Source organism: Oncorhynchus kisutch, linkage group LG10 (assembly GCF_002021735.2).
Source record: "Oncorhynchus kisutch isolate 150728-3 linkage group LG10, Okis_V2, whole genome shotgun sequence".
Taxonomy (NCBI): domain Eukaryota; kingdom Metazoa; phylum Chordata; class Actinopteri; order Salmoniformes; family Salmonidae; genus Oncorhynchus; species Oncorhynchus kisutch.
In genome coordinates, this window is record NC_034183.2 from 10523429 (window position 1) to 10550426 (window position 26998).

At 41.6% G+C, this 26998-nt stretch overlaps 1 pseudogene; it reads left to right on the forward strand.

Annotated features, from left to right (window-relative positions):
• Positions 1–9693: 9693 nt before the first annotated feature.
• LOC109898388 (ethanolamine kinase 1-like) lies at positions 9694–25523 on the forward strand (annotated as a pseudogene).
• Positions 25524–26998: the final 1475 nt, after the last annotated feature.

Sequence of the window (26998 nt, forward strand, 5' to 3'; positions counted from 1 at the left end):
AATACAGTATGGGGGATGAGGTAGTTGGATGGGCTATTTACAGATGGGCTATGTACAGGTGCAGTGACCTGTGAGCTGCTCTGACATCTGGTGCTTAAAGCTAGTGAGGGAGATATGAGTCTCCAGCTTCAGTGATTTTTGCATTTCATTCCAGTCATTGGCAGCAGAGAAATGGAAGGAAACGTGGCCAAAGGAAGAATTAGCTTTGGGGGTGACCAGTGAGATATACCTGCTGGAGCGCGTGCTACAGATGGGTGCTGCTATGGTGACCAGTGAGATGAGATAAGGTGGGGCTTTACCTAGCAGAGACTTGTAGATGACCTGGAGCCAGTGGGTTTGGCGACAAGTATGAAGCGAGGGCCAGCCAACGAGAGCATACAGGTCGCAGTGGTGGGTTGTATATGGGGCTTTGGTGACAAAACGGATGGCACTGTGATATACTGCATCCAATTTGTTGAGTAGAGTGTTGGAGGCTATTTTGTAAATGTCATCGCCAAAGTCGAGGATCGGTAGGATGGTCAGTTTTACGAGGGTATGCTTGGCAGCATGAGTGAAGGAGGCTTTGTTGCCAAGTAGGAAGCTGATTCTAGATTTAATTTTGGATTGGAGATGCTTAATGTGAGTCTGGAAGGAGAGTTTAGAGTCTAACCAGACACCTAGGTATTTGTAGTTGTCCACATATTCTAGGTCAGAACCGTCCAGAGTAGTGATGCTGGATGGGCGGGCAGGTGTGGGCAGTGATCGGTTGAATAGCATGCATTTAGTAATGCACAATGGGACAAGGACATCCCTGCTGGCCAAACCCTCCACTAACTCAGACGACGCTGGACCAATTGCGCGCCGCCCCATGGGTCTCCCGGCCGCGAGAGAGCCTGACCTCAAACCCAGAATCTCTAGTGGCACAGCGAGCACTGTGATACAGTGCCTTAGACCACTGCGACTTAATCTCCAGTTCAGGGCTTAATCTTAATCTCTTTATCTCCCGCTCAGGGCTCCAGCTATGCATTTGGCTTTGCTAACTTGCTAGCTAAGTGGCTAGCTTGCAAGATCAAGCTATTTGGTTACAGCAGAGACAATCAATCTCCTCCTGTATCATGATCCTTGCCTGTATTTGTTTCGTGCTTCAAAGAAATGCATTTGAAAAGAAATAGTGCCCCTTGTGTTCACTGCCAATAATGCTGTATACCTTGGTATGGTACAGGAATGGTATGAAGCTATTAAAATCTGGATTACCGGCCAACCCTAATACATGCTTCCACTTTTTCTAAACAGAGGAAACCCAACCATCTAACTTAAAGTTGTAAAATCTGGAACTTCCCCTTTTAGTATATTCCATGGCAATGAACTAATGTGATTAGTAATACTGAATTGATGCTAAATAATGCGATGTTTAATACATTTTCAAGAGCACCACAGATATGCTCAGACAGGACCCTTGGTAAAACGTTTTTGCAATCACCCCAGCCATCTTCCAAACCATGCAAATATCTTCACCCATCGAACACAATCTGCAACTCACATTTATGACGGCAGTCAAAGGCACTGTACTTGTGGAAGACAGGCAGCCACAAAAGGTGTTAATATATAGCCCCTATCTATGAGCGTACATGTTTTAGTTTTGGTAGTGCCTTTGCTGGAGTATCTGCGAGCTCGATGGTTAATGTGTAACCACACAAACTAACTGAACCCGAAGTGGTGCGGATGCCCAAAAGGAACTTGGATAACCCAACTGGCATGGCGTGCGGAGTCACTAGACATAATGACTGGACGAATAGGGGACAAGGTAGCACCCGTAATGACAGTTTGAGCGCACTCCACACCATCGCTGTGTGTGAACTCTGTACTGAACACTATGTGGGTCTGAGCACCTTTGGATTTGCATTACATCACTTGGTTGAACAACACTCCACTTACTACTACTACTAGTTTGCCTGAACCGTCTTGAGCGTTGTCCCTTCTTCAGGAGGTCATGGATGGTGGATCTTAAGGCCCCAGAGGTCAGCTACTGCACCTGGATGTGTGTGTGGATGAGAAGGAGCCTCACAGTGGTGTCCTAGAGATTCTCAGCAGACTGAGGCTCCAATGGAAGCCACAAGCTATCCAGAGGAAGGTAAGTGAATGGATGAGAGGTATCATGACAAATCTAAGTTGGCGCATCAGTATGTCAGTGGGCAGAAATTGGCAGAAAATGACCTAATTTCAAGCACGGTTTTGGTTCTAATAATGTAATTTCAGCCAGTTTTGACCACTGGAATGTAAGTAAGAAGTATTAGTATTCTGAGAAATTAGTACACTCTTAGAAAAAAAGGTGCTACCTAAACATAAAAGGGTTCTTTGGCTGTGCCCTTAGAATAACCCTTTGAAGAACCTTTCAGTTCCAGGTAGAACCCCTTTGGGGTTCAATGCATGACCTTTTTCACAGAGGGTTTTACATGGAACCAAAAAGAGTTCTACCTGGAACCAAAAATAGTTATCCTATGGGGGGGACAGCCAAAGAATCCTTTTGGAACTCTTTTTTTCTAAGAGTGTAGTATGTTCCCCTGGTTTTCTTCTGGTGTGACCTTGAAAATGTTTCATTGAAAGACATTCCTCTCATCCTTCAAACGGACACTCAGAGGTAACAACTTCTGCAGTAAGGTTGGACACCGTATTACATTAGTAGAACATCTGTCCTCAGCTAACATAGCTTCTCTTCATTTGTGTGTGCAAACAGTGGGGCAATCTCCCAGAGAAATGGGATCCATGTTTGTCAGGGTCACACTGGAGCGAGACAGTGACCTCTCAATCTAGAGTAGGTCTAGTTTAAGCACACAGAGAGGTGGATGCTAACTTCCAGAGTTCCCCCCTCAAATGCACATTGTGTCAGTAGGTTTGTGGGACTACGAGCAAGCGATTCAAAAAGGAAAGAAAAGGGGATATATAGACATCTCAGAGAAACTCTCTCAAATTAAAGGAAGCATAGCCTCTCAAACTGTCTATGGATTAAGTTGAAGCTTTTTTGTCTGCTTAAAATGTTTTTGCTCTGTCAATCTCGACTCCCAGACAGACATGCTTCAACATAATTCAGAGGCTCAGTTGAATAGACGAGTCAGGTTGAATCAGGGCGACAGACTCTTCAGTCAGTTGGATAGAGAAATTCATCTCCTCAGCAGAGTTTACACCACGACAGCTACACTGAGTTTATAAAATATTAAGAACACCTGCTCTTTCCATGATATAGACTCACCAAGTGAATAAAGGTAAAAGCTTTGAGACATTCAGAGGGCGAATGGGCAAGGCAAAATATTTAAGTGCCTTTGAATGGGGTATGGTAGTAGGTGCCAGGCACACCGGTTTGGGTGTGTCAAGAACTGCAATGCTGCTGAGTTTGTGTTCCTAATGTGTTCATTAGACATGAAACCGAACAAAACGGACTGAAACAGAGAGGTACTACATGGACAAATGAAAAGATTTCCTACTGCAAAACTTCATAGATGTTGAGATTTCACATCTATTCATTACCAAGGCAATGTGAGATCACAGATTCATTCAATGAATGTAGTGGTTGTCATACGTCTATTCAAGTACGAAACAAGTGGTCTAATCATCTTTTAAACTCGAGGCAAACGAGGCAAACACCTCTCCTTGAACCAGGCACCGTGTTTTGGCATCAGGAACACAGCTAATTGTTCTGGCCAGGTAATTGGAGAGCGTACAGCCTTTAATTTGTGTGAAAAAAAACCTTCCTCTGAATCTTAATCAGAATACTGATCATCTGGTTACCGTAGTCAGTAAATCAATTACTTTTAAGATGGATCAACAAAGCAAGCTATTCTCTGTTAGCCGAGGTTCCGTGTAATGTGACTGCACATCAGCATATACAGTATTGTTATTGGTGAAAAAGCCTATGGGTACACACTGGTTGAATCAACGTTGTTTCCACATCATTAAGTTGAAAATTGGAATAGAGATGCTCACCACATCGTGCAAACCCAGAACCAAATCTTCTGTACACCGGCCAGATAACAATTGTTCTAAGAATCTGTCACGAGAGACAGTGTAAACTCCCTCAAGTTCGCTACAACATTTATGATTGCTAGCCAACGAAAGGCAGATTCTAGATAGAATACCCCCCCAAAAACGGTTTGTAAATGCATGGTCCTTCATATTCAAGAAAAGGTAACGGTGTTGATTTCTTGCTCCGACATACCACGTCGGTCTGATGACAAAAGCCTGTCGTATTTGATCACAATATTTTGTGTTAGATGTGGCATGTTTGTTCAAGTGGCTCTCATTCCAGTGCTATGAATACTTCATCAAATGTCAAGGCGACAATGTTTGTTCTCTGCCGGTGCTTCATGCGGTCCCTTCGGAGTTTGAGGACGCTTTGGGGAACAGTGGAAGTGAGAGAACGCTCAGCAGGCAATGAGTGGAAACAAACGTGCAATGATGAGGCCTTGCTAGCAAACACAGGCCAACACAGACTGCATGTGGAGGGTCTGATATTGCTGACAAAGGCAATATAATAACCATTGAAAAGTGTCCTGTCGGTGCTCAAAAATGCAAGTTGTCTGTAGGGTTTGTCACTCAAATTTCACAATCAGTTACACTGGAGTGACTATAAACGCTTACAAGAACGATGTTTAAATGTGTCCTTTTAATATTCCCTCAGATTAAAGGGAAAGTTCACCCAAATTACAAAATTCCATATTGGTTTAAGCAGTGTAGGAACAAGGTAAGACAGTAATCCATGTTTTGTTTTGGTTTACCTAGCTACTGTCTCCAGGGAAGGTAATGGTATGTCATTTTGTAATTTGGGTGAACTATCTCTTTAAAGAGTAGAACCAAACCCTGCTGCCTGCTCCCTCCCTAAACAAGTCTCTGCTGGCTTTGAATAAGACATGGGTTTGCTCTCTTAGTGTTTATTGGGTTCAATCATCATAGAATTGTTATCTTTAAGGTATAAAGCTGGAAGTCATAAACTCCTGTGACCTGTCATAATACCATCGCAGTTAAAGTGTTATGCAATTACTTTAAACAGGAACTTGTGACTTATTGTTAGTTTCATATTGAATGTTGTTGTTTACACACAAGGGGCAAACCCATGCAGAACACTCCATAGCACAGCCTCACTAATGTTTTCCAATTTTAATCTCAAGTAGTTCGGACCTTCTGTTTCCACTTATTCTGATGTTTTGCATGTTTATTCCCTCTTTTGGACAGTACACAAACAGAGATTTTGAGTCCACAGGACAATCAACATAAACACACAAAACATTATTGATATAGACATCATGCGTAAAAGGGGTATAATTAAGCAATAAGGCACAAGGGGGTGTGGTATATGGCCAATATACCGTGGCTAAGGGCTGTTCTTATACACGACGCAACGCAGAGTGCCTGGATACAGCCCTTAGCTGTGGTATATTGGCCATATATATATATAGCAGCACCCACCTGTAGCACTCGCTCCGGCAGGTATATCTTTCTGGTCACCCCCAAAACCAATTCTTCCTTTGGCTGCCTCTCCTTCCAGTTCTCTGCTGCCAATGACTGGAACGAACTACAAAAATCTCTGAAACTGGAAACACTTATCTCCCTCACTAGGTTTAAGCACCAGCTGTCAGAACAGCTCACAGATTACTGCACCTGTACATAGCCCATCTATAATTTAGCCCATCCAACTACCTCTTCCCCTACTGTATTTATTTATTTGTTTTGCTCCTTTGCACCCCATTATTTTTTATTTCTACTTTGCACATTCTTCCACTGCAAATCTACCATTCCAGTGTTTTACTTGCTATATTGTATTTACTTTGCCACAATGGCCTTTTTTTTGCCTTTACCTCCTTTATCTCACCTCATTTGCTCACATCGTATATAGACTTGTTTATACTGTATTATTGACTGTGTGTTTGTTTGTCTCCATGTGTAACTCTGTGTTGTTGTATGTCTCGAACTGCTTTGCTTTATCTTGGCCAGGTCGCAATTGTAAATGAGAACTTGTTCTCAACTAGCCTACCTGGTTAAATAAAGATTAAATAGAAATAAAATAAATAAATATACCACAAACCCCCAAGGTGCCTTATTGCTATTATAAACTGGTTTCCAACATAATTAGAGCAGCATACAAAAAATGTTTTGTCATACCAGGGAAATATAGTCTGTCAGCCAATCAGCATTCTGTGCTCGAACCACCCAGTTAAGAATCTGATTTAGAACCGGGAGAGCGGGACACATTGCAGCTAAACTTGTGCTGTGCTTGAAAAATCCAAGCAGTGAACTAACCCCTCAGGGGTAGAAATATGTGGTTGAGAGTCAGAGTGTGACCAGACTATCAACATTATCCTAGCATTACCACTCCACCAGACTATTGACACAATTTTGACATTACCACTCCACCAGACTATCAACATTATCCTGACACTACCAGTCCACCAGACTATCAACACTATCCTGGCACTACCACTACACCAGACTATCCACACTATCCTAACATTACCACTCCACCAGACTATCAACATTATCCTGACACTACCAGTCCACCAGACTATCCACACTATCCTAACATTACCACTCCACCAGACTATCAACATTATCCTGACACTACCAGTCCACCAGACTATCAACACTATCCTGACACTACCACTACACCAGACTATCCACACTATCCTAACATTACCACTCCACCAGACTATTGACACTATTTTGACATTACCACTCCACCAGACTATTGACACTATTTTGACATTACCACTCCACCAGACTATCAACATTATCCTGACACTACCAGTCCACCAGACTATCAACATTATCCTCCACCAGACTACCACACTATCCTAACATTACCACTCCACCAGACTATCCACACTATCCTAACATTACCACTCCACCAGACTATCAACATTATCCTGACACTACCAGTCCACCAGACTATCAACATTATCCTGACATTACCACTCCACCAGACTATCAACATTATCCTGACATGACCACTCCATCAGACTATCCACACTATGCTAACATTACCACTCCACCAGACTATCCACACTATCCTAACATTACCACTCCACCAGACTATCCACACTATCCTAACATTACCAGTCAACCAGACTATCCACACTATCCTAACATTACCAGTCCACCAGACTATTGACACTATTTTGACATTACCACTCCACCAGACTATTGACACTATCCTAACATTACCACTCCACCAGACTATCAACATTATCCTGACACTACCACTCCACCAGACTATCCACACTATCCTAACATTACCAGTCAACCAGACCCTTCCACACTATCCTAACATTACCAGTCCACCATTACCATGTCTTCACTACTTTTCTACAATGTAGAAAATAGTAAAAATAAAGAAAACCCTTGAATGAGGAGGTGTGTCCATATTTTGACTGGTACTGTATATTTACACACATACATACTGTACATTTACTGTACAGATCTGCAAACACAATTCACAAAAAACTACAATTGACCCATATTAGGTTTTTCCCAATAACAATTTGAACAGTGTCAATCCACTGGGTCTCACATTGGATCTGAAAGTTAATTATAACAGTGGAGCATGGAAATGGAGGGATGAGGGAATGGGGGGATGAATGAATGGAGGGATGAGGGAATGGAGGGATGGTGTGTGTGTGTGTGTGTGTGTGTGTGCGTGCGTGCAAAGTAAAGTTGGGGCGCTAATTCAGATTTGGGTCTGGAGGATGGTTTCTCAGTGGGTACCAGAGTAAAGGGTATGTTTGTTTTTCAAGACACAGTGATATATGGCCATTATGTCTTTAATAATTTGATGGCTCCTCCGTTTATGCTAGTGGACAGAACCCAGACAACAGATTTGGCTCCTCCAGCTATGAACCCACACTGTTAGCCGTTTTTGTAATTTTATCAGTAACTTACCCTATTAATTAACAGTACCATACTTTATAAACTGAAGACATTAGATAACTGTAGAATCCACAGTAAAATATTGTACATTTGTTTTACAGTACACTATAAGACCCTTCTGAAATTGCAACAGTAAAACACTGTAGAATGTACAGTAAAATACCGTAAACATGTTTTACAGTATTAATTACGGTGCATCGTGAAAAAATGTTGTTGGCTCATTAACATAATTTAGGGCATGACATGCAAAAGGCTATATTTGTTGTACCCCCACCGAATATGGTAATATACTATGTTTTAGGAATTCTACAAACTTTGTCCTGAAACTCTACAGTAAATTACTGGTAAATTGCTGCTAGTAATTTACTGTAATTCAGAATACAGTACCATACCACATTTTTTGGAGTGTCCAAAACCTTTTGAACACTAGTGGGTGCATGGTTTTGTTGTTTTTCACTCAATTACATATTTCGAGGTACGTCTTGTAAGGGCTATATTTGTTGCAGCCTTTAATGAAATTCCTGAACCAATTGAAGTAATATATGGTCGTGGTCCCATGATAATTTAATTTATAAACTTGACGGATCAGAACGGCAGCATGTTGCCAACCTTTGATGGTTGAGTGGCCATGTCCTGTAGTCACTGTCAGATATAAAGTGCCAAAAATCAGTTGGCATGCTGTAAGATACATTTCAACATTCACTTTTAGAAATTGCTGATTATATTTTCAATACAATTCAACAATAAAGTACTGTATTACTGTTTTGGTATATTTTTACTGCAGCATATTGTAAATTCCGTTAAATTGTAGGGAAATATCTTGTGAGGAGGAAGAATTGCTGGTTCATTGGGGAGGCAGGTAACCTAGTGGTTAGAGCATTGGGCCAGTAACCAAAAGGTTGCTGGATCGAATCCCCAAGGTGAAATCTGTTGTTCTACTCCTGAACAAGGCAGTTAACCCACTGTTCCACAGTAGGCTGTCATTGTAAATAATAATTTGTTCTTAACTGACTTGCCTAGTTAAATAAAGGTTCAATTAACATATTTTAAGCTGTGCTTTGTAAGGGTCTATATTTGTTGCACCCGTTAGTGAGATTCCTGAACCAATTGAACTAATATGTGGTAGTGGCTTTCTAACAGTTAAACGTATATAAGCACAAGGTCTGATTTGTAGCGGGTCTTAAACTTTTAATGGTTGAATATTTCCCCATGTTTAATTTATATGTTTTTCTGTGTAATCACAGCCAGTTTGGGAGCGTTTGTTTAGGCCTCTAGAAGTGCAAGTGATATAAAACACCTAGCATTCATTAATGTGCTCTACTATGCAAATGTATGCAGCTAACCTGCTGTAGAATACTAAAGAAATAATTGTCTTACAGTTTAATAGTCACTTTTACTGTAGTGTACTGAGCTTCATTGCTCTGGCATCATGTTACCATGAATTTCTCAGTATTGTATTGGCACTATCCAGAGATAGTGCCAACACAAGATATATTGTTTTAATTACAATAATTTTGAAGACCTTAACTACATCAATATTTTCAGTAATGGTTACAGAAATGTTTTACTTGCCATGACTGTGATGTGTTTTTTAAATTCAATCTCGTTTGAATGCCCTGTAAGATGTGAAGATGCTAAGGGCTCCTGAGTGGCGCAGTAGTCTAAGGCACTGCATCTCGCACAATTGGCCCTGCGTCGTTAGGGTTTGGTCAGGATAGGCTGTCGTTGTAAATAAGACTGACTTACCTAGTTACATCTAATTCATTTTTTTAAGGAGCTCTTCTTTTTAAGGAGAAGAACTGAATGGCCAAAAGGTAAATGTAAAACTTTTAAACATGCAAAGAACACTGGGTAAAATGTCGCTGCATGAGTAATTCCAGTAATATACTGTAAATTAGATTACAGTAAAATGTTCCCCGTTAAATTGTTTAAAGTAGTTGCAATGTAAAATAAATTACCTTAATTTACTTGCCAATTTCTGTCAGTAAGTTCATGTAGTTTATACAGGAAATGTTTTACAGTACAGACAGCAGGTTTGACTCCTCCAGCTATGCTAGTGGATAGTATCCAGACAACAGGGGGCAAAACTCAGGGCCAGTCTCCATCTATCAGCCTGCTCAGTTTGATAGCCTGTAGCAAAAGCCCACCGGCTCCATGACACCACAAACACTCTGCAAACCATGCACTCTAGCAATCAATAGGGTCCTAAATGAAATAACATCTGGTTTGAATGGATTGCTTAATGGAAAAATAGCAGCTATCTATTTCTGGTCCAGAGTTTTTTTGTGTGCAATATCTTGGCTCAGTCTCATCTGTAGTTTATGGTATAAATTATCCTAGTTCTTTTCCCCTGCAGATTGATTGCGACAGAAATTGGAAAAATCCTCTCGATCAAGTTCGAATCTGACAACCACGCAGAGAATATTCTGTGGAAGAAGATGACACAATTTCTCTAACTTGTCCAGCACGCTCAAGAGCAGAACACCAGCATCACAGAGGTGAGTTAACACTACTTAGACATTTTCTATTTTGCTAAATATGTTTTTGTAAAGCAAAGATTTGCACTTTCCTCTTCTTCTATGAGATGTGTTGACGGTGAAGTCTGATTCGTTTAGCCAGTCTTTTCTGTTGCTATCAGTCCACTTTCTTGCCATGTGGCACCAAGCAGTGGTTGGCCCATTGAGGAGGTGGGGGAACAAAGAAAATAAGACATTAGCTCAGCTTCCTTGGACTGTCTCTCTCCATTATCAATCAAATGTTCTGTGGTGTTTACGATTGCTGTGAGGGTTGAGGGGTCGGAAGTCCATGCAAACTAGAGTCAAGCTAGAGTCCTAAAGTACTGTGTCTGCTTTCGCTCTTTAGATTGAAATAATCTCACCAGACTGTTCCAGTATGTTCTTTGTGTTTTGTGGAGAGAGGTCAAGAGGTCAAGGCAATTAGCTATGGATTGGGTCATCCATTTAATAGACAACTGCTATGGGGAGATTGGGACCTTTATGATAAGAGAGAAGCAGCTTCCTGCATACATCTGAGATGGAGCCAGCATGTCTCTAGTAGTCTTTTTTTTAAACATTGCTATGACAGGACACAGGCAACTAACTTTCTGTGAGCAACAGCCCATATAGCTCTATTCTGAAGTGTTGTCATGATGTGACATTACACAGGGGGAGACTATTATTATTATATGATAATGGGAGTAGAAGCAAAAATGTTCTTGAATCTTTGAAGTAACTAAGGGCTCCATTCAATCAGTATCGCTGAACCGTTACAGATTGCGCGATAGACATTTAAAGAAAATATCCGATTGAACTGACATTGGCAGCGGTTACAGTGAATGTAGTCTCCTCTTTACGTGGAAATGTTACCTTTATATTCCAATCACAATGTAGTACTGAACTTCCGTGACACTGATTGCATAGAGCCCTAAGATTATGTTAACAGCCAAGTATGTATACGAAATTGATAACTTGTAGGCAATTTCATTATATAAAGGACATTTCATTTTACAGAGCACACCAGCCTTTATCTCAGTTGCACCACATTCAGAAGTCCAATAGATGGAGCTATATTGTGATATATTTTTTAAGCTGGATCACTCGATCCACATTTAAAAGTCTCTAAATGAAATTCATATGACAAGAAAGCATCAAAGAGAGAACAAATAATATATATCATACTCAACATAAGGTCATTTCTGTAAAAAAAAAAAGAATATATATATTTTTACATATCTTATTGTAAGATGTTCCACTTATACAATAAATTATTGAAATGTATTGGCTTTTACAGGTCAATAATCCATAAAACATACATTTGATTGCTTTGAATGTGTGTATGCATGTTGTTTCGTACACAGCTAATTCTACAGTGTTAACTCAACAATGACCATGTTAAATGTACCACTCTTCCAGTGTCTATACGGGTCCACATTTTTTAGTGTTACAATTACACAAAGCTTAGTGTAAAGTGTTATTTGTGTATTTCCCAGAATGCCTTGCTTTTCGAGTGAATTGTAGCGTTACCACCCATGATTGTATTTCTTATACCCTTTCAAAAGCAATAATTGATAACCTTTCAGACAATTTGTTTAACATTTAAGTGTGGCTTCTGTCCCTTTAGAGACAGAAGAATTCTGTATAGAATATTAGGTATTGTTTCCCTGTGTTGTTTTTTAATGGTAGGCTAGATGTTCTCTCTACTAAATGTATTGGTAAGTCATTGTATTTAACAGACTTCAAATGACTTTTCTTCGAGGCGAGTGGTCTGCATGCAGGCAGGCTGCACACAGGTATCTTGAGATCATTTCATTGACAGTTCAACCAGAAGTTGCCGCCACTACAGACAAGTTAAATGCCTGTTCAGTGGCGCTTCAAAACTATATCCAAAGAAGGTTTCATGGCGGCTTTTTAAAAGCTGTACCCTTTCAGACAAACAAACATGCTGTAGCCGAGGTGCTTCAAGGCGCCACATTCCATATGTCTGAAAGGGGAGTTAGTGACAGAGACATGGTTGTTGCATTCATCTGTTTTCAAGCCTCTGGCCATCACCAAGTGAGATCCTAAGCAAATATGTTATCATAAACATTGAATTATTCCACACAATACTACCAGTATTCCATAAGCCCTTATTTTAAGGCCCTAGTTTTACCCTAATATAGTGGCATGAAACTCATGGTTTACAGGCCACATCAGGCCTGCAAGTCACATTATGCTGGCTTGAAAAGTGATGTGTGATTCTTATTTGAATCAAGCCAGAGTGAGGATATCCAACATTTCGAATTTTTATTCACCCACAACCTGCATTCAGAATGAATGCTAGGTTTTGAAGAGTAAGACAGGAAAATATCTAAACCATTTCAACTGGAACAACAACCAACCAATTTCGGTACCCGGGTGCAATAAGTCCAATTAAAAGATTTGATTAGGTTAGACACATTTATGTTATTTATAGTTGAGGAGCATACGATTTATTAACCAATCATGCAAAAACAGAGATTCTAAAAATCCTAAAAATCAACAAGCAATAGAGCATGCTGGGAAACACTGGTTAGTACCACTGGTTAGTAGCACCAAGACTGGGGTTATTTTACACCACTGTGTTAATTTAATATTACTATTAAATATATATTAAATATTAATACATTTTCACTTACAGAGTTCATTTAACACCTGAGTCAACCTAAGAAATGTTACACTGAAAAATCAACACTGTCCAATTTGCTGTGTATCTAAAGAGAGCAACAGAAGGACAGGGTGAGAACCAGTCAACACACAAAAGCATCAGAGAGACTTTTATACTTGGGCAATGTATGAGTGCTTGTGAGAGAGTGTCTTCCGAGGAAACGTGGGGAGAGGGGGAGCAGGAGAGTGGGTGCACCTGCTGAAGAGCTCCTCTGTCTGAATCAGATAGTCACCCACTGGGGTGGGAGGCAGAGAAGAGAAAGGAGAGGAGATACATCTGTGGTGTTGAGGAGAGGGGGGGAAGAGTACCGTACAGGAGAGAAGGGGAGAGGAGCTAACAGGAGAGGAGGGGAGAGGACCTAACAGGACAGAGCCGGACAGGAGAGAACATGAGAGGGGAGAAACGCAGGAAAAGAGAGACACAGTACAGCTGCACTTTCTGAGGAAAGCGTAGAAACCGGGAGAGCAGCCTCCTGCTCTGCTCAAAGCCCTCCCGCTAATTCTCCCATTTAACACTCAACACAAACCACACAATACTGCCATAATCACTGCTGCTCCACTGGAGCTGGTAATCAGATGTAAATAAGGCACATTGATAATGAGCCGCCAGAGGAGGAAATTCCTCTAATTGCTGTGGTAGCTAGCTCTCTAGAAACAGACTTCACTGAGAGACATGAGAGGAGTGGGAGCCGGGAGGCGAGCATCGTCCTCCACGACCGCCTGCATCTGAAAGGCACTGGGTAAGAGAAGGGGGAGAAAGTCCAGATAGCAGAGTGGTGTTACGATGTGAAATGCTTGGGAGCTTGTTTATACATATATAGAATAGTTGATAGGAATGAATCATGTAAGTTTCACTGAGGATTGAGCCTTTGAACAAACATTCGTTTTCATATGAACAGTTATTCTGCAAACAGAATTAAAAATGAGTATGCATTTTAAAGAGATATGGAATTTGTAAACCACATTTAATATTACATATTTTCATGAATATTGATGATATAAATAAATATCCTATCAAGAGCTAATATATGAAAGAAATACTAATATAATACAACTATTTATTCTGTACTATGCCATTTTTCTAAGCAAAACTTGAGTTCTGGGGAAAGTAAAAAACAAACAAAAAACAGGGTTATTCTGAAAAGACAAGAATGCATGCTACAACAAAACTATGTCACAATATATCCCAGAAATCCAGATACCAGTTTTCAGTGAATAGGGCCAAAAGCCTTTATGAGTGATGAGCAAAGTGTCCATTTTGCAACCACAATTTAAAAAACGATGGAACAGAGCAGAATGAGATACTCTTCCATCCAAATAAGCGTGTGCGGCTGAGGAAGTAGTGAAGGAGGCTGTAGGAGGGGAGAAGAGACCTCTAATCATGACTGTAAACAACGGCCTAGGTCACTGCATTTATTGTACGTTCCTAACAGACCTCACTAAATTATGTCGACAACTGTGTATAATAACACCACAACTGTATGTCTCCTTGCATAAATAGGTATAACAGTGTTTAAATTAAATATTTTTGGGGGCCAATTGAAAGGAGACATAAAAATTCATCAGAACGGTACAATGCTTACACAGCATTTCGCAGGTGCATTGGTTTTCAAGTACCGTCCGTGAAAATAAGACCTTTGTTGATTGATAGAGCTGTCCCAAGAAGGAAAAACAAGAGATTGTAAATAGCATGTAACCTCTCCAGATGATATGGTGTGCTGTCTGGTGTCATAAACAACTTGTGTTGCTGTAAACGCATGCAGGCCTGGAGAATGCATCTACAGGTTGGTGAACTACTGTATTAAGAAGTAGTTCTCCCCCTGATAGAATAAAATACCGGACCAGACGTTTTCCTCTTCTAGTCTTCGTAGGCACAGGAAATCATGGACTTTATTTAAGTCATTTTCACTGTGAGACTACTGGTTGATTAATGGCCCACATGGCCTGGATGTTATACAAGTAACTTGAAACATGGAAATATTTCCAATATACCTGTATAATTAGTTTTTTGAAAATGTCAGTATCCAGTTAGAGGTGGAAATTCTTGAAGGCACAATAAAGTAAGTAAGTAAGCATACTATATACAGGAAATATTATTTAAAAAAATTCCAATACCATAGTTACATGTGCAGGAAAACTGGAGTGATGGAGGTAGTATAGGGGTATATGTATAGGGGTAAGGTGACAGGGATACTGGAGTGATGGAGGTAGTATAGGGGTATATGTATAGGGGTAAGGTGACAGGGATACTGGAGTGATGGAGGTAGTATAGGGGTATATGTATAGGGGTAAGGTGACAGGGATACTGGAGTGATGGAGGTAGTATAGGGGTATATGTATAGGGGTAAGGTGACAGGGATACTGGAGTGATGGAGGTAGTATAGGGGTATATGTATAGGGGTAAGTTGACAGGGATACTGGAGTGATGGAGGTAGTATAGGGGTATATGTATAGGGGTAAGGTGACAGGGATACTGGAGTGATGGAGGTAGTATAGGGGTATATGTATAGGGGTAAGGTGACAGGGATACTGGAGTGATGGAGGTAGTATAGGGGTATATATATAGGGGTAAGGTGACAGGGATACTGGAGTGATGGAGGTAGTATAGGGGTATATGTATAGGGGTAAGGTGACAGGGATACTGGAGTGATGAAGGTAGTATAGGGGGATATGTATAAGGGTAAGGTGACAGGGATACTGGAGTGATGGAGGTAGTATAGGGGTATATGTATAGGGGTAAGGTGACAGGGATACTGGAGTGATGGAGGTAGTATAGGGGTATATGTATAGGGGTAAGGTGACAGGGATACTGGAGTGATGGAGGTAGTATAGGGGTATATGTATAGGGGTAAGGTGACAGGGATACTGGAGTGATGGAGGTAGTATAGGGGGATATGTATAGGGGTAAGGTGACAGGGATACTGGAGTGATGGAGGTAGTATAGGGGGATATGATGGAGGTAGTATAGGGGTATATGTATAGGGGTAAGTTGACTAGTGACAGTGTGTGTGCGTGTGCGTGTGCGTGTGCGTGTGCGTGTGCGTGTGCGTGTGTGTGTGTGTGTGTGTGTGTGTGTGTGTGTGTGTGTGTGTGTGTGTGTGTGTGTGTGTGTGTGCGTGCGTGCGTGCGTGTGTGTGTGTGTGTGTGTGTGTGTGTGTGTGTGCATAGGGAAAGTGCAAAGATTGAAATAAAAGGTCAAGAAAGTAACAAGATGGATTCAGATAGCTAACAAAATAGCTACACAGACTATCTATCAGTCGTATTGCTTTGGGATAGAAGCTGTTCAAGAGCCTGTTGGTGTAAGACTTGATGCACCAGTATGTCTTGCCATGTGGCAGCAGAGAAAATAGTCAATGGCTTGGGTGGTTGGAGTCTGAAGATTTTCAAGGCCTTCTTTTCACATCACCTGATATAGAGGTCCTGAATAGGGAGCTCAGCTCCAGTGATGTACTGGGCTGTCCGCACAGCCCTTTGTAGGATCCAGTTGCATAGGGAGGTGGTGTTCAGACCCATAGTCCTAAGTTTGGTGACGAGCTTGGAGGGGACAACGGTGTTGAGCGCTGAGCTGTTGTCAATGAACAGCATTCTCACATAGGTATATCTCTTATCTAGGTGGGTGAGGGCAGTGTAGAGAGCAATTGAGATTGCGTTGTCTATGGATCTGTTGGGGCAGTATGCAAACTGGAGTGGGTCTAGGTTGGCTGGGATGGAGGAGTTAATGTGTGCTATAACCAGGCTCTGAATGCATTTCATGATTACAGAAGTGAGTGCTACGGCATGGTAGTCATTGTGGCATGAAGCCTTAGAGTTATTAGGAGCAGGAATGATTGTGGTTATCTTAAAACATGTAGGGATTACAGACTGGGACAAAGAGAGGTAGACAATTACTGTGAATCTTTTTTTATTTGGCCTTTATTTAACAAGGCAAGTCAGTTAAGAACAAATTCTTATTTACCTATTTACCTGCCAGCTGTTCTGCGCAAGCTCTGAGAACACACCCTAGAATACTGCAGCCTTGTGGGTATTGACCTAGTTAAAGGCCCTTCTCACATCTGCCTCGGAGAGCGAGATCAACCAGTCCTCTAGGCAGGTGACGGCCCTCACACCCTGCTCAATGTTGTTGTTTTCAAAGCGTGTATAAAATGCATTGAGTTTGTCTGGTAGAGAGGCCTCGCTGGGCAGATCATGGCTGGGTGTTCCATTATAATCCGTAATGGACTGTAGCCCCTATCACATGCAGCAGGCATCGGTGCCTGAGTAATATGATTCCACCCTATTCCTTATGAACGTGTATATTTACTGCAGACCATCTGTAGTACTTTATAACATACAGTATATTATACCGCCGTTCATCTAGGGGTTCTCTGCATTTTCTCCAATGGAGACATAGTCTATTTGTTTTTTAAAGTGTATTTGGAAGTTATTCAAATATGAAAAAGACCATAAAGACGATAAATACCTACTAAACAGCTAATTAAACACAGCATGCATTATAGCATGAGATCAATGTGAATGTGCTGATACTATTTGAAAGTGATACTGATACCTTCAGTGCCTGCAATACGTAACAGTTATTTTGTCATTTTTTTGTCCACATAGTTCCAAGCTGCTGAAAGAGTTCCCATCGAAACCCTGAAAGAGTTCCCATCGAAACCCTGAAAGAGTTCCCATCGAAACCCTGAAAGAGTTCCCTAGCATCGAAACCCTGAAAGAGTTCCCTAGCATCGAAACCCTGAAAGAGTTCCCATCGAAACCCTGAAAGAGTTCCCCAGCATCGAAACCCTGAAAGAGTTCCCATCGAAACCCTGAAAGAGTTCCCCAGCATCGAAACCCTGAAAGAGTTCCCCAGCATTGAAACCCTGAAAGAGTTCCCATCGAAACCCTGAAAGAGTTCCCATCGAAACCCTGTCAGAGGAAATGGAGACGTTGAAAAGACACCTCTCTCTGATCGCCTCGACGACCGTGCTTTGTCACAACGACCTCCTGACTAAAAACATCATCTTTGACTACAAAGAGGGTGGATGATGGGTCTTAGTGTCTGGAATTTGAGCTGCAAGGCTGACATAAAAATGTGTCCAAGCGAGTTCATGTGATCATTTAAAAAAGCGCCGCCGCAGTATGAAGAATAAGTGGATTCATTACTACTGAACCGATTGGTTATAGCGTTTGTTCTGCCATTCGGATGCAATATACCATCAGTGTCAGTAAGAATACAAGATTGCCATGTTTTAGTCTCAATAACTTGGATGTCCCTTTGATTGAACTTATTTCAATGAAATGGTCCAATTGTAAGACATGTTCCATTTTAACACTTTGACAAAATGTGGTTCACAAAACGGTCATATCTTTCCTTTCTTTTGCTATGAATAATAAATCTATACCCTATTATCTTAATCCTCTTGTCATTTCATTATGTCATTATGTCATTTCATTATGCCCTTATGTGCAGACGTACGGCCTTGGTCATTGTTATGATTAATGTATGGAAAACCATTATAATGAATACATTATTAATGTTTCTCTGAAGCTTTTCAGGGACTTTGTTGTTGTAAAAGTAAAAAAAAAAAAAATAATATGATAACTGAACAAATCATACATATCAGAACATAATATAGTGGAAAATTGTTTCATTGTATCTTTATTTTTTAAAAATGTTTTATTGTATCTTATTGAGGAATTGACTATTAAAGCTTTCAGAGCACACTATCAATTATAGCGGCATACAGATAACTGCCAAAATAAGGGAAACACCGACATAAAGTGTCTTAATCGGCAGTTGAGCCCTTATTCCACTCCAGTCATTACCGTGTGCCCAATTAATGTGCCACCAAACTCCTGTGACACACACACGCACATACACACAATTCTCCTTTTGAAACTCCTCTTTCGAAGTCACTGAGATTATTATAATTATTTTTATTTAACCTTTATTTAAGTAGGCAAATCAGTTAAGAACAAATTCACATTGACGGCCTGCACCGGCCAAATCCGGAAGACGCTGGACTAATTGTGCGCTGCCCTACAGGACTCTCAATCACGGCCGGTTGTGATACAGCCTGGAACAGAACCAGGGTGTCTGGCACTGAGACACAGTGTCTTAGACCGCTGCACCACTCAGGAGCTTCAAGATCTCTTCTTCTAGCCATGGTAGCCAAAATATTGGGCAACTGGGCATTTTTGTACATGGCCCTAAGCATGATGGGATGTTAATTGCTTAATTAACTCAGGCACTTTCAATATACTTTGTATCCCTCATTTACTCACGTGTTTCCTTTATTTTGGCAGTTACCTCTACATAGGGTACAGTACTGGGTTTCAAATATTTGAAAAAATCATTAAAATACTTTGAGGCTTTGCTTGTCTGCCTAGTGGGTGGTGTTTGCAGTTTTGGGACTTTTCTATTTGTTTATTAAGCCAGGCATGCTCAAACAGGCTAAGTATTTGACTATATTTGTCAAGTAATTGCAACCTAGGTCTGATAGAGTAATAATTATATTGCTGAGGTGCTACAGAACAGTTTGCTAATGTGTACGTGTCATTGCAATTAGCTGTTTGAACCGTACGTTGCTCTCTTCTCCTTTAGGCATGGTGAGATTCATTGACTATGAGTATGCTGATGATAACTAACAGGCCTTTGACATAGGCAACCACTTCAATGAGTTTGCAGGTGCGTTCCTTCAGTTTACAGTTCATTTCTGAGGTGAATCTCACAAAAGGGGAATCAGAGCGAAAATGTTTTTTTATTTCAATGTATTTCAAATATTTCATTTTGCCTTCAACGTTGAACTAAGCAAGCACATTAAAGGGACATTACACCTTCGAATAAACATTTGTCAGATGTGAAGTTGTCTAAGTAGTCTACATGTAAAGTAGTCTAATGTCAAGATGAAACCATTTCCCACAACATTGGTCGTGTAGATCCAGCTATTTGCCTCCACCACAAATGAATGCAAAAAGATACGCTGACAAACTTTCCTTTAAAGTTTCCCTTCACACAGTTTTACAGTGTGATCTTTTAAACAGTTAGGCCCACTAGTCCCCCCTCCCCTTCTCCATCTATCTCTTTTTATCTCAAATGCACGCACACTCTCTCTCACACACATACTCTCTCTAAAACACACACACATTAAGTCTGGGAATTGCCAGGGACCTCATGATACGTTACAGATCTCCAGACTGGTACAAGGGTTTCTGACCCATGTTGTTGCTGTATCATCCAGCCTGATTGGTTTGACAGGTTCTCATGATAAGTTACAGATCTCCAGACTGGTACAAGGGTTTCTAACCCATGTTGTTGCTGTATCATCCAGCCTGATTGGTTTGACAGGTTCTCATTAAATGTGTCTGTGTGTTTGATACGTCCCCAAGGTGTGAAAGGCATTGACTACAGCCTATATCCCAGTTCTGAACTGCAGAGGGACTGGTTGACTGCTTACCTGGAGAGCTACAAGCACAGTGTGGGGCTAGGAGCCACAGTTACAGGATGAGAGATTCAGGAGCTGCAAGTTCTCACTGGTGAGAGACACTGGCACAGCACCCATTAACCTGGCCTACGGCATTGATATTTCACCACAGGACCCATTAACCTGGCCTACGACATTGATATTTCCCCACAGCACCCAATAACCTGGCCTACGACATTGATATTTCACCACAGCACCCATTAACCTGGCCTAAGGCATTGATATTTCACCACAGCACCCATAAACCTGGCATACGGCATTGATATTTCACCACAGCACCCATTAACCTGGCCTACGACATTGATATTTCACCACAGCACCCATTAACCTGGCCTACGACATTGATATTTCCCCACAGCACCCATTAACCTGGCATACGGCATTGATATTTCCCCACAGCACCCATTAACCTGGCATACGGCATTGATATTTCCCCACAGCACCCATTAACCTGGCCTACGACATAAATATTTCACCACAGTCTAAGTAAATACTGTATGTAAGTTAATACTATACTTTCTGATTCACTTTCTGATTCAATTTTATTTCTCTGTGTGAAATTTACAGGATATAAATTCATTGGCTGATCTCCATTTTAATGTGGGTGTTTGTCGATAAAGAGACCAAAAGTAGTCTTGTGCAGGGGTGCCTGCCTTTCACTATAGTAATGAGCACTGGCAAGATTAAATATTTCAATTCACATCAAACAATGTCCTTTTACGGGTCCATATTTCCAAAAACCGAAGTCCCATCCACTCTGTATGATCCACTTACCGCTGCATTTTGACATACTCTATTGGAGTTGATTTGAAACCACTGCAAGAAAAATGACAGACAGCAGCCAAGATGTGTTTTTTAACAACCACAATTTTCGGTCTTTGGTGGCTCAAGTGCTGCTGGACTAAACTAATGGTGCTTTCATAAGTGGACACAATACGCAGGATCGTTTTAGTAATTTGTGGGGGTAGTGTCGATGTCTCTCAAAATAGCCCAGAAATGGTGAGTAAGCCTTTTCTTTTTAAAATAACTCTGCTTCAGCCAAAACGTGGAAGGGAAGAAAAAAAACATGCCTGGAAATGAATAAGAGCAGCGATAACATATTGTTGATTGAAATCAGATTTCTGTGACAAACCAAGAACTCTGGCTTGATGAAGTGGGAGAAGTCCCTCATTGACAATGAATGGGTAAGTCAAGTTTCCTGTCCAAGTTAAGTCTGGCATAGAGATGGTGGATATGCTTGTTTATCAAAACAATCACGAAAGAAAAGTTTGGCTTAGCTGGTTTTCATTTAAATCTGATTATGAGATATGACTAGAACTTTCTCAATATCCCTCCCATACTCTGGTTTTTAGTCATGTGACCGGATCTTTGTGGTTTGCCAGTGTCTTTAGACTACCATTTCAGTTAATGGGAGGACCTAGGTCTACTGAAAGGAAACACACTTTGTCCAACTGATATCAATGCCCTATTGAACTGCAGGGTCTGTTGTGATATTTTCCAGGGTCCTTACATAGACAAATAGTCTTCGCTGTGGCATCACTAACAAGTAGCTCTCTGCCAATGTTCTGGGGCGGGGAGCTTCTCCACTGCTCCTCTCCCTATCTTAAGCTGAGACAGAGTAAGCCAAGGCACACTGGGCTCTTTACGTCTCCTCTTGGCCCCCTCTGGGACCCCCCCCCCAAGTACTGAGGGGCCAAAGACTGTGACTCTGTGATGTCACCCCTCCTATCTTGTTGTAGTATGATTCCTCTTTGGGCTTTTCTGAATGGCACCCTGTCACTGGCCATCTCTGCTTAGCGTTAGGCTAATGGCATCTTAATGGAGGGGAGTTATTAAACACAGTAGAAGAACTGCACTCAATCTCCATCTAGAACTGGGGAGAGACATTACAGTTGAAAATGTGCCAGGAAAAAATGGAGAGGAGAAACCACACACTGCTCCAATATTTCATTCCGCCCTTTATTTGATTATCAAATAAAAATGTGATTATATCACTCGGCCACAACACAGAGGTCCGCCTGGAACTCGTTGGGAAATGATTAGTGGTCCCACCGTGGATAATTACTATTAGGGTGGATGACAATAGAAATGTATGGAGGCGTGGAGTGTCGTTGACCTAAGGGACCAATTCCATTAGTACGGGAACAATTCAATATGAGCATTACACATTTCCCCTTTTTCTTAAGAAGAAAAACACAGGGAAATCGAAAAAATGTACTTGTGGATTATGGGTACCAAAAATCTTGTCATAAAAAATTGGCCATAAATAACATCCTAACACAATACAACTCTCACATGTAAGTTAATTTTCTAGTTTAAAGATGTCAAAATTTACGAAACATGTACAAAACGTGTAGCACTTTCTTACCAAGACACTAGGTAATGTTACTAAACATATCGTGAGAATATATTTTTGAAATGTGTTACACAGTTATTGTTTTAGTTATTTCTCCATTTTAACTCTTGCTTCAAATTCTTCCCGGCGCCGCAATAGACAGTATTTTCTGTCAGCCTTGCTGGCATTTGCCGTTGATGTCTCATTGAAAACAATGGTATACGTTTTTGTCCTGCCTTCATGAGTCGCCCGAGACGCTGCATAAGAAAGGTCCTTATACTGCATAAGAAAGGTAGGATCTTCATTTGAGAACGCTTTCATTTGCTGAGAATTTTCCTGCGCTGCAGGAACTGCAGATGAGCTCTGTGATTTACATAAATTCACTGAAAACCCACTCTAACACAGTTATATCACAGTTCTAAAACAAAGGTCATGTGGTTTGGTAAGAAGAATGCCCCTCTCCCCACAGGTGTGATTACTACCTAGAGCAAGTACTTGGGAGTATGGCTAGACGGTACACTGTCCTTCTCTCAGCACATATCAAAGCTGCAGGCTGAAGTTAAATCTAGACTTGGTTTCCTCTATTGTAATTGCTCCTCCTTCACCCCAGCTGCCAAACTAACCCTGATTCAGATGACCATCCTACCCATGCTAGATTACAGAGACATAATCTATAGATCGGCAGGAAAGGGTGCTCTCGAGTGGCTAGATGTACTTTACCATTCGGCAATCAGATTTGCCACCAATTCTCCTTATAGGACACATCACTGCACACTATACTCCACTGTAAACGGGTCATCTCTGTATACCCGTCGCAAGACCCACTGGTTGATTCTTATTTATAAAGCCTCTTAGGCCTCAGTCCCCCCATCTGAGATATTTACTGCAGCCCTCATTCTCCACATATACCACCCGTTCTGCCAGTCACATTCTGTTAAAGGTCCCCAAAGCACACACATCCCTGGGTCGCTCATCTTTTCAGTTCGCTGCAGCAAGCGACTGGAACGAGCTGCAACAAACACTCAAACTGGACTGTTTTATCTCAATTTCAAAGACTCAATCATGGACACTCTTACTGACAGTTGTGGCTACTTTGCGTGATGTATTGTTGTCTCTACCTTCTTGCCCTTTGTGCTGTTGTCTATGCCCAATAATGTTTGTACCCTGTTTTGTGTTGCTACCATGTTGGGCTGCTGCCATGTTGTGTTGCTACCATGTTGGGCTGCTGCCATGTTGTGTTGCTACCATGTTGGGCTGCTGCCATGTTGTGTGGCTACCATGTTGTTGTCATGTTGTGTTGCTACCATGCTGTGTTATCATGTGCTGCTGCCATGCTATGTTGTTGTCTTAGGTCTCTCATTATGTAGTGTTGTGTTGTCTCTCATGTCGTGATGTGTGTTTTGTCCTATATTTTTTATATATTTTAATCCCAGCCACTGTCCATGCATGAGGTCTTTTTCCTTTTGGTAGGCCGTCATTGTACATAAGAATTTGTTCATACCTGACTTGCCTAGTTAAATAAAAGTTCAATAAAAATAAATAAATAAACATTAAGAGTATTGCACTTTTCATGTAGCCTACTTTTGTCCAGCCTAACCACCGATCAAGCAACATTATGGACTAAATGTTTAAATCCTGTTGCTGTAGGATAATTTTTCTATGACAATATTGGTAAAGTTAAGATCCAACATCAGTCTATTTCAGTCATGTAGCACACAATATTGCACCATGAAATGTACATCCTCAAAGCCACAGCAGTGTGGAACAAAGGGTTCTGGGAACATACAGGACAGGACAATATAACCAGAGAGGAATTGTAATGGTTTTTTGGGGTCTGAAACACCAGCTCTTTGCAGGCTACAGTGTCTCGATACGACCACTTAGTGGGCACTTCAATCTCACTGAACTTTAAAGGAATACTCCCCCAGACTCAGATGAACTCATGGATACCATTTGTATGTCTCTGCATCCAGTATGACGGAAGTTAGAGGTACTTTTGCGAGCGAATGCTAACTACTGTTAGCGCAATGACATGAAGTTATGGTATCTACTAACATGCTAGCTGATACCGTAAACTTCCAGTCATTGTGCTAAAGCTAGTTAGAAATTACGCTAACGCTAGCGTAGTTGTGGCAGGTAGCCTAGCATTTAAGAGCATTGGACCAGTAACTGAAAGGTTGCTGGTTCAAATCCCAGAGCTGACTAAGTGAAAATCAGTCAATGTGCCCTTAAGCAAGGCACTTAACCCTAAATGCTCCTATAAGTCCCTCTGGATAAGTGTCTGCTAAATGAGAAAAATGTAAATGTCTAGTTAGCTACTTCCTTCAAACTGCACGCAGAGACACCCACGAGTTGATCTGCGTTGGGGAAATAGATTAAGGGCTCCATTGTCAAAATCCAGAAGTATCCCTATGAAAAAGACAGGATTCTGAATTATATTTAACAATAAGTAATATTTTTAAAATGTAGCGACAGGGTTAAGCATTAGATTTATACAGAAGAGGACATCAAGTACATGTCAAGATGAGAACAACTCTGAACAAGGCATGACCCTCCTTCTCACAAACCTATTCGCAGGTCTCCAATTTCTTCTGGGGTCTCTGGGCAATCCTGCAGGCCAGATACTCGTCCATTGACTTCAACTTTGAAAGGTGAGTGACCAGGTATCTCTTGAGTCTAGACTGTGGGACTTCGGTCTTACAGTAATTGTATTACTTCTAAATGCTGATACAAAGTAAAACCTACAATTGTTTACTTAGCTTTACTATGAATAGCCTTTCCCCACCTCAGACCTCTGCTGCTCCGTACTCACACAACCTCCCCACCTCCCCATACTCACACAACCTCCCCACCTCCCCATACTCACACAACCTCCCCACCTCCCCATACTCACACAACCTCCCCATACTCACACAACCTCCCCACCTCCCCATACTCACACAACCTCCTCATACTCACATAACCTCCCCACCTCCCCATACTCACACAACCTCCCCGTCACCCCATACTCACATAACCTCTCCACCTCCCCATACTCACACAACCTCCCCACCTCCCCATACTCACACAACCTCCCCACCTCTCCATACTCACACAACCTCCCCGTCACCCCATACTCACACAATCTCCCCACCTCCCCATTATCACACAACCTCCCCACCGCTCCATACTCACACAACCTCCCCACCTCCCCATACTCACAGAACCTCCCCACCTCCCCATACTCACACAACCTCCCCACCTCCCCATACTCACACAACCTCCTCATACTCACACAACCTCCCCACCTCCCCATACTCACACAACCTCCCCGTCACCCCATACTCACATAACCTCCCCACCTCCCCATACTCACAAAACCTCCCCACCTCTCCATACTCACACAACCTCCCCGCCTCCCCATACTCACACAACCTTTATGAGGAATGAGAAAACACCTAGCACAATGGATTAACTTCAATGGAATCACCTAGTAACACATTCGAATCAGTAACAAACATTTTGTAATTTCAGGGGGACAAAAATGTATTATGAACAGCATAGTCCTCTGAGCAGAAAGTGTTCCTTTCCTGCTCCTCTTGTTCTTCCTCCTCTCTGCTACCATGCCCCATTGCGCCCCACAGCAGCAGCAGCAGCAGCAGCAGTCTCAACTGTGCTGACGCTAATCACTATTGACACACAGCACCCCTGTCACGTTCTGACCATAGTTCTGTTATTTTATCTTTGTTTTAGTATGGTCAGGGCGTGAGTTGGGTGGGCAGTCTATGTTGGATTTTCTATGTTTATTTTTGAGTTCGGCCTAGTATGGTTCTCAATCAGAAGCAGCTGTCAATTGTTGTCCCCTGATTGAGAATCATACTTAGGTAGCCTGGGTTTCAGTTTTGGGTTGTGGGTCTTCCGTGTCAGTGTTTGTCGCCACACGGGACTGTTTCATTCATTTCACGTTTATTGTTTTGTATTTCGTATTGTTCAGTTTATGTTTTAAAATAAACATTATGGACACTTACCACGCTGCGTTTTGGTCCTCACCTTCTTCCACCGACGACAACCCTTACAACCCTCCCCTCTGTGTGGCTTCTTCTCTGCCCGCTCTGTGGACCAGTGACAGGTGTCCCACCTCTTGTCTATCA